We start from the raw sequence: 7872 nt of genomic DNA on the forward strand, positions 1-7872 counted from the left end.
TGTATGGCACCAAAGCAAGGTGAAAGTTATATACAAAGGCGCAGATGATAACAATAAGAGGAGCTCGTACAGGGCAGCTAGTGTAACGCAACGTACAGTAATGTAACGTACATTAGCGTAAAATAATTAACGCTAAGTAGCAGCGGTGTTTCTGAAAAGTGAAAATTCCGCATGTTCCTGGCTAGGACAATGTCTGGCCACTTCAAAACAATACTTCGTGGCCTCCTGTTTTTTTTGAGGAAAGACATCTCTTAATCTATTCCGAGTGTTTGCTCAAGTGCTTTTTTTTTTCCATAGGCCACCAGCTGCACGCATCAAGAATTAATACGCCGTCCTCATCGTCTGTTTGCATGAAAAATTATAAAATTTTATTCCATATTTTTGCTTGCCGCCTTTGTAAAACTCCGCCTCCTTTTTTTTACCTTTCTCCTGGAAGATACCATTTCTACGGTAAGCGGCACATAAATTTTCTTTTTCATAACAACGAGTTTTCTACTCATACTTGCAATTACCATTTAGTTGGTCGCCCACATTCTTGATATCTCCCTTCGTTTTGTGCCACAATTTCAACGAATAAGCATTTGTACACTCCTGCCACACATTGCTTGTATACTGTTGCCGTTCAATGTCTATTCTGATAAATAGTTTCATTGCACGCTTGGCAAGTAACAGAGACCTTGTCGCCCTGCCAGTCTTATTTGTGGCTTTGCAATGACACCAATGCCAATCAGTACACCGACGTTTGCTTTAGTTTAAAGACAAGAGACAACTCTACATTTAGGCACAGAATGACGTTTGCGAACGTTACCGTTAGTACTATTACTGCTTTGGAAGCACATCTCTCTGTCTTGCATTTACTGTGACCTCAAATTGATCTACATATCAGTCTGGCTATGTTCCGCTTCCCCTTTATTCTCAAATTCCTATGTGTGCTTACGTAGAACGTTGCTTCAGCTTTGTACCTATACAGCAATTCTTATAAATCACAGCTAGTTGAGCTAGCCATTACAATTCTACCTAAAGCGGGAACCGAATTGGTTCTACACGGTCAGCGTGTCGTGTCGTCCTTCATTTGTGTGCAGCAGGTTTTTCCCGTTCAGTAAGTAAGAGTAAGATTACTGCAGAACAAATATCTTTTTATTATAAAGATACAGTTTGTGCAATTTGAAATATTGAATTTAAAGTGTGTTTGACACTTTTGTATGATGAACCAATTGTCTTGTCCTGAAGCACCCGCACAGCATAAACATGCAGTGTTGTACCAATATTGAAGAACATCACACGTGTCATTTAGAAACACACATTGGACATGCAGGGCATTGTGCTCAAGGACTCCGCCACGGGCGCCACAGCTTCCCTCGCTGCCAGCATGCAGGTCGCCAGGGTACCTGACCCTCGCATGGATGAAGAGAGCAAGCGTCGGAAACCACTTGAATGAATCCGTTGATGGACTTCAAGGCCAAGCTTTTCGGACTTCCGCCATTTAAGGACGGCGCCAACGGAGGTTAGTACGGCATTTCATGTGCGAATCACATCAGACGATCCCCATCAAGGCTCCACAAAGGCTAAGAAGCCTGCAAGTATATTTCACATTCACACCAGGGAATCATAAATTACCTCTTCCATCTTATCACTTTGGATTGATAGGAGATGACGCTTGTTGTAGGTTCTATGAGTTGGCACGTAATACTTCTGAATACTACTGATCAAAGTGTTGATCTTCGATACACAGAGTACATCTCATATTTCTCTATTTTCTCCATCCCAATCAAGGTCAGCACTGTCGCTGTCTGTAAAGCACGTATAAAACAAATAGACTGAGAACAATGAATACCTTTTGACGAAGAACACCGCGATAAGCGTACGATTAGTTGCAAACATTACTCATGAGCAGTGTCGTGTTTCTTTCTGCTCCCTTGTTCATCAGTTTTTTTCGATACCATGGAGTACCCCCTCAAACAGCATTCAATGCTTCCATTGAACGCTTTCCTCCGGAACCGCAATAGAAGGAAGTGCACCTAGAAAAGCCCTAACGGGGAGACAAGAACAGATATATGTTCATACTTTTTGCCGACCGATTGGAGATATAGGAGTGCAGAATGTAGAAGTCTTAGGTAAGGGAAATGTTAGTGATTTCAGGTTAGTTTCGCTTGAGACCGCTCTCGATTTGAAGTGAAAAAGAGCAAAGTTATTCAGTAGAAAACAGGCCAACCTAGGCATAGTAGTCGAGGTCGAAGCAGATGACCTCAGGCTGTTGCTCTTAAAAGATTAGGCAGCTTTAGAAGAAGAAGATAAAGGTATAAGATAGAGCTAATGAATGAACGCTTGACCTGACTGATGTCAGGCGCAGCAATTGATGTGGATGGTACTGCGCCAAGGCAGAACAGTAGAAAGCTTTTAGGCTACATTAAAGAAAGCTGAACAGTCAAAGCTGATAAACGAGGAGAATGTATTTCCTGTCATAAATGATAACGTCGAAAAAATATTTGGATGAAGTAGAAAAAAGTTGACGCAGCTCGAAATCATGGAGAAAGAAACTTTACATAGGAAATAGCAAGAATAATCCAGCGAAAGATGAGCAGGGCAATGTCATCAGCAGTTTCGACGCTATAATAAAGCTGGCACATTATTTCTATACTGGCTTGTACAGCACCTAGAGCAGTCACGCAACCTTGGTTATAAGTAGTGACAAACAACATTGAAGGCTTGAAACGAGGCACAATTTTGAGTATCTTGTGGACCTTTATACGCAATGCTTCACAACTTTTTCACGGCTTTTCCCGCACCGAGTGACATGAGTAGCACCAGTACATCTTTTTTCGCTTTAACTCCTCGACAATAGCAAAATTGCTGAGAATTTAACAAACTTAAACCTAATGTTGGCACCTGCAAGTATGTCGGTAGCGTACACATCGGCTAAGCGATGGCTTGCACACACTCCACTCGGTTTGAAAGGATTCATACCGTAATGAGCTTCGACCATGATTACAACGCACTTCGCGGGTTTATAAATCGGTAAGCTTACACAGCTCTTCGCCAGATATTCAGCAAACGGGCTCAATAAAGCGCTACGACCGCGGCATCTATGCTACCCTGCAGACGCGTCGCTACATGAATTGCACTGCATTACTCCTATGTGCACAAGAGCGCTCGAGTTCGGGCTCGCCCTCCTGTTCTTCATAATGATCCGGCAACGTGGCACGGACCAGCTTTGCCCTGCAACCAGCTTAACCGACGGATGGTAGTGATATCTATACTGCGGAATTTTTACGTAACAACTCGATATGAAGTGAAATCTGCAAGATGTCTAGCATGAAGCTCCCAGGAGTGACGGTGCACTGGGAAGCCTACATATAGTCTGACCTTAAGTTTCGGGTGGTTCGAGGCTAGCTGGGCGTTTGAAGCCTGAGTGTTAGCTTTGTGTTTAGCTTATTGTTTTGCTTAAAGCACGAGTGTTAGCTGAGTATTTGAACTCGGCGAGATCTGACAGCTACGATCCTGGTAATCAGCGTGGCAAAGTTTCATTCCTGCGCGGACGGGTGCGGACGAGTATTAGGAGGCGACATTCAGCCATAGTACGACTTACTTTTTCAAGTTGGTTTTTCTTCTACGAACCGGAAACGTAGATTTTCGTCACTTTAGCTTCCTTAATTAATTGCTTCAGTCAATGTACAGTGTAAAGGTTGTGGGATCGCACGCGCATCCCCATATCTTCGGAGCGGCCACGCGGCTATCACGCGATAATCACGTGCTCGCTCGAGGAGGGTAGCGGGGAGAGAGCGCCTTCGCCACTCCCGCTCCTCTTCGCGCCTATCCGCGACGCCTGGGCCCAAGGCACCCCGTTCTCTCCTTTCGCTTTCTTGGAACCTGGGAGACTCCCTCTCCGCCGCTCGGGGAGAAACGCTATTCAGTGGGGCCGTATTCTGTAGCGGTTCCTTTGGGAACCGGTTCCTTTTGGCTGCTGCCATTGGTCGGCGCTTCGATGTCGTCATCCCTGGTGGGCGGGACGACAAATTCTGATGACGTCATGCAGGTTGCCAATCATCTGGAAAGGAACCGGTTTCCTGCTAGGAGCGGAACCGCGGAGAAGTGGTTCGTTTGAGAGTCGCGCGCGGGGGCGAGCATGATGTCGAGGGTTGCTAGGGCAACCGCTGCTCCCGGCTAATCTCGCACCAGCTGACGAGCCGGCACCTAGACGAGACGAGACAGAGACGGCAATGGCGGCTCCCTTGGTTGTGCTGCTGGCGAGTGCCGAAAGACAACGACGCGACGAGAGGCAACGACGCGACGCGTTCGGCATGGCCGAAGAAAAGTTTCGAAGGCATTTTAGTCTCTCCAAAGACATAGTGCGACGTCTTTGCGATGAGCTGGAAGGACATCTCGGACCTCAAAGATTGCGTGGTGTCGACACTACGACGAAAGTGCTGTGCGCGCTGCGGTTTTTTGCCACCGGGAGCTTTCAACAGTGCGTCGGGAAGGAAGAAGCGATTGCACTGTCGTAGCCTTCGGTCAGCCGCATCATTACAGCCGTCGCCAAGGCCATTACGGTTGTGGGCAAGGAAAAAGGATGGGTTAGATTCCCATCCACGGCGGAACAGAAAGCCGCCGTCAAGGAAGGCTTTCTTAGCCGTGGAAAAATTCCAGGAGTTCTAGGATGTGTGGACGGGAGTCTGATAGCCATCGTTCGCCCTAAGAAGCTCGGCCCCGGCGAAACGGAATCGTACTGGAGCCGTAAAGGGTATTACACCCTCAACTGCATGGTCGTGAGTATTGTTCATTGACAAATATTTTCGATATGTGTTTGCGCGAGTGCACGTTGTAAAAAACTTCGTTTCGTTATTTTTCATCAATTGCCGGTAATACTTGCGTTCCTATTAGAGAAAGTAGCGTTTGTGTTGTATGTGTAATGACGACTTTGATCTTTGCATAGAACACGGCCGCACTTTTTCAGTGCTCTCCAATCACAGTTGAATAGCCTTTTCGATGCTACAATGTAAACACATTACGTGCGACTTAAACCGGAATAGACGCCGTAGCAGTGAAGGAAGTCTTCGTCTGCGAGCGATCCTAACAGAACACGAGCCCTTGTGATTCTTATTCGACGTAAAACTAAAGCATTGTGGCCAACAGACTGTAAACGCGAAAAGGAGCATCCAATCAATGAAAATGGTGTGAGGGAGAATGAGAATGTGTGGACACCCATTTGCTCTAGCTGTCAATGCGGCACATGCGGTTTCCGCGTTCTTTCGCTTGTAATAGGCACTTTGTCTGAAAAAAAAAACACAGGTGGCACTCTTTAGCAGAATCTTGTACAATACGGACGGAAGAAACCAAAGGAATTATTTTGCACATTGTGTTGTTACCGTATGCCATACATGAGCATGTGAACACATGCCAACATTGCATTTGTAGGTTAAGATGACATTGTTATCATGCTGATCATTAGTTCAACTGCCTACTGCGTATGTTGATATCTCCTTTTCTGTAATTGTTTTCACTGAATGAACAGTAACTGATCGGCAAGTAGTGTTGTAAGCAAAAGGTTGTACCAGATATTTGTTGCAGTGGCACTGACACCTTCTCTTTGCTTTCCCTTATGAGGTGTGCGACGCGAAGCTGAATATCCTGGAAATTGACCCACGGTTTCCGGGATCGTGCCACGATTCTTTCGTCTGGAGGCATTCTGCATTTCGCCGCCGCCTCACTCGTGGCCTGTTACTTCATGGAGAAGTCTTGCTTGGTAAGTGCACCTAAAGTAGCAGTGCTTCTTCCACATGTAAAACATACACAGTCAAATCGTTTTGCATCCTAGCAAGCTTTAAGAAAGCGTGATTTGCTAGAAATGTGTTGTGAATGCAGCAATACCTAATGAACCTGCAGCGACTATCGAGAGAAACAAGTCTCTCTTAAAAGGCAGATATTTATACCAGCATGTATACAACAGCTGACATGTTATGCTGTTTATTTATTAATTTCAATACACTGAATGCCATGTGGAGCGCTACAGGCAAGGGTGGAATTCTACAGAACACGTTGAAATGGCAGTTTTCAAGTATAGTGGAAAAGGGTTGGTGACAATGGACTCGGGGACCTGGTCCCTGTCCTTGGAACAAAGGAATAAGCGTGTGCGTGAAACTTTCGGCATCGACGTTAGTGATCGGTGTAGTATATATTGTAGAATGGTGGAAGTTGCGCTATTCTGCTTTGCGTCGCAATGTGTGCGATTTTTTTTTTACAGCGACATGTGGTGCTGGAGTGATTAGAAAGGATCAAACGGGTAGCTCGATTTTGGGTACCTTCATGAGAAGAGGTACGAAAGGTAGAGCAAGGATCCCAGATACTGGCAGCATATTCGAGAGTAGACCTTAGACGTGTTTTATAAAATAACACTTCTGAAGAGAGAAGAGCTAATAAGTTTTAGTGGAAGATGTACATTTAGGGAGGGGCAAATGGGATGAACGGAGCAGAAAACCACGAGTATGAAATAAATATAACATGTCCAACTTAACCTGAGAACGAGATTTGCAGCGAAGACAACAGGTGAAATTGGGCTTTCTTTAAAATGAGTTGAACTTTCTTTACAACTTTCCGGGAAGGTCAATGTTTGATAGATATTGCAACAATAAATCCAAGACCCGCTTCTGTTGTAAAAGGGCCCTGGCGTAGACTGTGTTCTTGCATTGTGCCTTAATGTATCCATTTCGTTCACTGACATGCAACACTTTACAGGGGACTCTGGGTACCCGCTAGAGCCATGGATCATGACTCCTGTGCCTGGTCACCCAAATCGCCTCACGACAGAGGGGCGCTATAATGAGGCACACGCATCAATGCGAAATGCCGTTGAGCGGTGCATAGGAGTCGTCAAGAGCCGCTTCCGATGCCTGCAGAGGTATCGGGTGCTCCACTACTCGCCTCGGAAAGCAGCCACTATTGTTGCAGCTTGTGCAGCGCTGCATAACCTCTGCCTTGCAGCAGGCGTGCCTCTGCCAGATGACGACGGTGCACATGACGACAGCGCACAGGGGCCAGCCCAGGCACAAGTGCCGCTTCAAGTACAGGCGCCGCTGCAGGCGCACCCTGTACAGCCTTCTCGAGCTTTGTTTCAAATAGGCCGTGCGGTGCGCGAATCCATAGTTGGTGTGTTTCGGCTGCCCAGAAATTTGCGCATTGCCTACCTGCAAAGTGTGCGCCGGCGCATTCGCTGGCAAATGAGGCGGAGACATGTGCTGGTGTAACATGTTTTATTTTTCTTTTCATGAAGTAAATAGGCCGTGCACTTCAACATAACACATTGCGTGTGCTCACATGTGGCTAATCGTAGTATGCTGCATACTGCGGTAGTGAAAAGCACATGATTTGTCTATGTTGAGCATGACAGATACACATGCGGTGACAAATAACCATGTGCCATTATGTTACTCCTTTGCTTTGTTCAGTGTGCTTTTGAATATTGTCTCGCCAGGGAATTTTCTTCAAAATAAAGGTTATTTCCAAGGTGAATGGCAACCAATCTTGCATTGTTGAATATTGCTTTGCGATGCCTATTTTACTGTGCAGTATGCATTGTTCCAAAGCTGAAGGTGTCTGTTCATGTGTGACACACAAGCACAGCACAAGTTACACAGCAACTGAAATGTCGTTCAGAGCAATCTGTATAGCACATATTGAAACGTATAGCAACAAGCGAGACATGCCAAGCACTTTTTGGAGCAGGATTTCTTTAAATAGCAGACACTCATGCTTCCTACTGCTTTGTTTAAACTCAAGAGTTGCTTCAACATTGCATTTCTTGCACGCATGATTTCACATAATGCTCGTAATTGCTGCTTAACAAGGTGCAACTACGCTATAACACAATATAAACAAAAT

General features: G+C 45.6%; 1 long non-coding RNA gene across 1 annotated transcript; it reads left to right on the plus strand.

Annotated features, from left to right (window-relative positions):
- The first annotated feature begins 4603 nt into the window (after positions 1-4603).
- Positions 4604-7032, plus strand: LOC135915183 (uncharacterized). The gene is made up of 3 exons (XR_010568537.2): positions 4604-4763; positions 5602-5740; positions 6730-7032. It is a non-coding gene; the product is annotated as an uncharacterized lncRNA (long non-coding RNA).
- Positions 7033-7872: the final 840 nt, after the last annotated feature.

Source organism: Dermacentor albipictus, chromosome 8 (genome assembly GCF_038994185.2).
Source record: "Dermacentor albipictus isolate Rhodes 1998 colony chromosome 8, USDA_Dalb.pri_finalv2, whole genome shotgun sequence".
Classification (NCBI taxonomy): domain Eukaryota; kingdom Metazoa; phylum Arthropoda; class Arachnida; order Ixodida; family Ixodidae; genus Dermacentor; species Dermacentor albipictus.